Consider the following 5,513-nt stretch of genomic DNA (forward strand, 5'->3'; position numbering starts at 1 on the left):
TAAATAAAAAATGGAAAAATAAGAATATTAAGAGGATTCGGGGAATAGGTCATAATATTTACACAAAAGTTTTCCATTCTTCTTGTTCTTTACAAGCTTGTGTGATTTAAGAAGCATATTAAGTTCCAACATATAATGTTTAAAACATAAGGAAGACTTATTAAATTTCTGCTTGTGTATAAAGAACTTTGCATATAAGATTATAAAGTTTAATACAAACTCCAGGGTGCCATCTTGTGGGAAATAAAAGTAACAGATAATATCTTTCAGGGTGAATGAATGAGTTATATTTTGAGATTGGAGAAAGTGAGTACCCAAATTTTCCCAAAACCTTTTGGTAACTGGACAATTAAAAATAAATGAGGAATGGTTTCAGTGTCTTGTTTACAAAAACTGCAGCATGTGTCAATGTCTAGAAACTTAGCAACAAAACAATTTGTAGGATAAATGTTATGTAAAAGTTTAAAGTGGACCTCTTTAGCTTTATTAGAGATACAGTATTTGGAACACAACACAAATAAATACCGTACCAGTCTCGCGATGACGTACTGGATTCAATCAGAGATTTTAATTAAATCCACAATTTTTTGGGGGGTGTTATTTTCTTATACAAAATAATCTAAATAATAACATTCAAATAGAACATAAACGTAAACCCAACAAAAAGAAATGTACAAAGTTGTGAAACGTTCTGAACAATATTTAGCTTAATTCCATATCTAAGGGCCAGTGATAGTAGTCAGAAATTAAAATGATTATGAAATAAATATGATTAAGAAAATAAATTACTAAAAAGTTTTTACTGTATTAAAATACACTTATATTATATCACAATAAAAAAAAAACATAAAAATACAATGAAATGTTTGTGTTGCATTTACATGCTGTAATAAAAAACTACATAGTACATAGTACTTACATAGTACGTTTAAAAATGTCCCTATAAAGTTTTCTGGAAAGCAATACATATTTGCATATAGAATAGAATAGAATAGAATAGAATAGAATAGAATAGAATAGAATAGAATAGAATAGAATAGAAGAGTAGAATAGAAGAGTAGAATAGAATAGAATAGAATAGAATAGAAGAGTAGAATAGAAGAGTAGAATAGAATAGAATAGAATAGAATAGAATAGAAGAGTAGAATAGAATAGAATAGAATAGAATAGAATAAATGCAAAGTTTCTATGATATATAACAGAAGTCTTGAAGTTATTTTCTTATTTGTTAGATCAGAGAAATGTTTTCACGTAACTGTCTGATGTATAAGCAATGGCGTTTTAAGTAATGAATAAGTAAATGTTTTTTTTACTGGTGTGTTCAGCCATACAGTCTGGCACTTTCTTATTATAAAAGGAAAGATGAATATGTGTAGGCGGTAGATGCAGAGCTCTATTTCTGGCACTGGTTTTATGCTTTGTCAGGTGTTATTGTCCTTGTTCGAGTGTCTTGTAAGGGAATTAATGTAAGTCTGAATGTAGTGTGTATGTTTTCAGTTATATGAAGGGCAAACACTTGTGCATAATCCGTACTGACATGTAAATTAATGTAATGTTGATGCATTCATTTATTCTGCAATCATTCATTACAAGAGAATATAAATCAATAGTTCACCACAAAAAAAAGAGTTTTGTCAATACCACCGTCATGTTGCTCCAATTATGGATGCATTATATTTTTATTTGCTCTTTTCCATATGAAAGTCCTAAAATGAGTCCATACAGCTCATTCTTCTCATGTTTTCTGAAGTCAAATGATATGCATATTCAAAACATTGTACTATGCACAAACCTATACTACATTATTGTGTGAATGACACCAAAGCTGGCTAAAAACGATACAAGTGACAATAAAACTGTCATCACATCGTTTTTCCCCACCACACCCTGTTTGCCAATGCAGTTGGTGATTTCATTCATGAAGTGTTGTGTGAATTTGATATATGAGGGGAAATATGACAACCTGAACATGAGTGTGTGTGTGCATGCTGGTGCATGTGCTTGAGTCAGGGACTGTGTGTGTGTGTGTGTGTGTGTGTGTGTGTGTGTGTGTGTGTGTGTGTGTGTGTGTGTGTGTGTGTGTGTGTGTGTGTGTGTGTGTGTGTGTGTGTGTGTGTGTGTGTGTGTGTGTGTGTGCGCGTGTGTGTGTGTGTGTGTTTGTGTGTGTGTGTGTGTCTGTGTGTGAACATGATGTTTATTGTAGTTCTAGACTAAATGTGAGCATTTACTTATCTCACTTGCACAAAAAAACATTAAATATTCCTCAAAATTAATAAAATCAGTGAAATGCAGAATCAGAATACTATGCAAACCTCCAATAACTAAATATGTTAAATAAAACATAAATTTTTATGCATTTAATCTTATTTTATTGACCAATGTTCTTGCTTCTGACCTTCGATGATTCAGTTAAATAAGCAAAAATGACTATAGCATGAAGCATGTGTGTGTGTGTGTGTGTGTGTGTGTGTGTGTGTGTGTGTGTGTGTGTGTGTGTGTGTGTGTGTGTGTGTGTGTGTGTGTGTGCGCCCTGTAACCCACATCTCCTTTGTCTTTTGCCATATGACAATGGCTGTAATGGGCCGTTGTAGTTTCCATGGCAACATGTCTGTGACTAAAAATCAGGTTATGGGTTAGCAGGTGCATGAACATGCATATGTGTGCAGAGATGTTTAACTATATTTTATCCCCCCACATCAACGACACTCCCACGGCATCTGAGGAAATCTATCTGCAACAGACACAAGCGTCACCTGTTCACAGTAGTTTGGATAGCAAATATGATCTGATAGTTGAAAGGCACAAAATGCACAGATATATCTTGAAACTATATATACTATATATAGTTTTAAACTCTATACGTACTTAGTAAAAGCCAAAGGCCCCTTTTTACAAGATGTAATATAAGTCTCAGGTGTCCCCAGAATGTGTGTGAAGTTTCATCTCAAAATACCCCCACAGATCATTTATCATGCCATGTTGTAAATGCCAGTTTGGGTGGAAGGGAAAACCATAGACAGTATGGGGGAAACACTCTCTTTTTCAAAGTACTTACATTTTAATTATGTATTGGTATATAAAGACAGTTTAAGCCAATTTGAAAAAAAGTTCTTTAGACAATTCTTACCTACACAACCTTTAAACAAAGTCTCACCTGTAGAAAATTGATCGACGCTGAAGAGACGGGTTCGTTCACAGAAAATCTGGTGCACTGACGAGCATGAACTCGATGGGAGGGTGCTCGGTGGTAGTGGGAGAGGGGCATGAGAGCTGTAAACATTGTAAACTTAAAAAAAAAAAGTCCCCTGAATCTGCCAGACTTGCCGACTGCAGCTTTAACCCCCCGGAGCCGTGTCATGACAGAGTCTGTCAGCAGTCGTGGGCGGAGCCTAAGCATTTCTGAAGTCACAAAAGCTACAATCTGCAAATGACTTGTTCTGAGACACTGCTTATGATTTAGGGGATTAAAATGTATTAAAAAATACTACAATTTAAATGAATAATTTGATACAATGCACTTATTGTGTTTTTACATTGTACTTATTTTTTTTTTTTTAAATAGCTGCATGCAATTACAGCTGTAATTAATTTCTGTAATTGCATCTATAATGACCCTTCCCTTACATCTTAACCCATGCACCTTAAACCTAACCAAAGCCTACCACCTGTACACCTCAATAGCAGCAAAATACTTTTGCAATACATCATTAACACAATAACAATAAGTTCATTGTACCTAACTCTTTTTTTATGTAAGTGCATCAAAAGAAGGGAAGGGACTGTGGCGTGGACAGGGTTAATGGGCGTCAGGAAGAGACTATTGTACGTTGGACATGGTTTGCTATATGACTAAAGATTGATAAATGCAACGTCTAGTCCTACAAAGAACAAGGCATGATGACTTATAGCACCATTTTACCGTTCAGCAAGACATTTAATTCAGATTACTACCTCAATAGGATAAAAGTATCCATGCTTTTTTTCTTTAGTACAGCTCTGTGTGAACAGCTGATGCATTATTTTCCTTTTAATAACTTGATGTTGGGGGTGAAATTATGTCTGTGGAAATTTTAGACTCTGTGACATAGAATATTCCATGAACACCTTCGGATTGTGAAGGAGGAGGAACCTGACACATTTCCGGTCAGATGGCAAAAAGCATTTCCTCAGAAAGAATCTAGTGTGATTCAGCAGGATCTATTCATAAACCCATCAACCCCGTGCACCGATACAGCTGTCATCTGTTGATGTGAAAAGGCAGAATATTTGCATTTGAAATTTTCTTCAGTTCAGCAGAATATATATAATGAGTGCTCTTATTCCAGTGAATTCCTCAGTGGTGATGAGTTGAGACAGAGGAAGATAACTTTAGTGCGATGTGTGTGTGTTGTGAAATATGTGTCTGGAGCCGTTCAGAGGGTAAAGCTCAGTTCTGGGCAGATCTCTGAGTCAGCAAATCACAGATCAAGATGTCTGTGTAAACCTGCATAGACAACCACACACACACACACACACACACACACACACACACACACACACACACACACACACACACACACACACACACACACACACACACACACACACACACACACACACACACACACACACACACACACAAACACCAACACTTAACATTGCAGTATAGATATATAGTTCTAAAGATCACATGAACTTAATTAACCTTTTTTGTGATGATGCTTGTACATTTTTATTATAATTTAAATATTATATTTATAAAATAGTGATTGTTGGTAACACTTTATTTTACAGTGTCATTGTTACACCTGTTACATGTAGTTATTACAGTAATAACTAAAACGATAGTACTAGTAAAATACCATAGTAAGTAGGAGTAGGGATGGGCAACGATTAATCACGATTAATCGCATTCAAAATAAAAGTTTGTGTTTAAATAATATATGTATGTGTACTGTGTTCTACTATTGAGGGAAATAGTAGAACTACTAATTCCCTCAGTATTCCCTCAACTATTCATTTCCCTCAACATTATGTATTATATATTTATACATAATTTATATTATACATAAATATTTTATATATAAATAAATAAAAAATTCTTAAATATATACATGCATGTGTGTGTATTTATATATACAAAATAATTATACACAGTGAACATACCTACATATATTATTTAAACACAAACTTTTATTTTTGATGCGATTAATCGCGATTAATCGATGCCCATCCAAGTACACTGTAACAAGGACACCTTAAAATAAAGTGTAACCTAATTGTTATCTTAAAATATTTTAATAATGTCATCAAATATTTCGGAATAGCTCATTATTGGACAATAACTCATTCTACATATCTGCGCTCCTGTCCTGTTTCTCTTTGTGAAAACAAAATATCAAGTCCACTCAATATCATGTGTTTATGGGTGCATTATTTGGTTCTCATACATATGCTCATAGGCTACTTATTTTATTCATATTTAATATAATTTGCTAGAAGGGTTGAAGCACCAAACGTGGATTTGAAGTTTT

Source organism: Phoxinus phoxinus, assembly GCF_949152265.1.
Source record: "Phoxinus phoxinus genome assembly, chromosome: 11".
Lineage (NCBI taxonomy): Eukaryota > Metazoa > Chordata > Actinopteri > Cypriniformes > Leuciscidae > Phoxinus > Phoxinus phoxinus.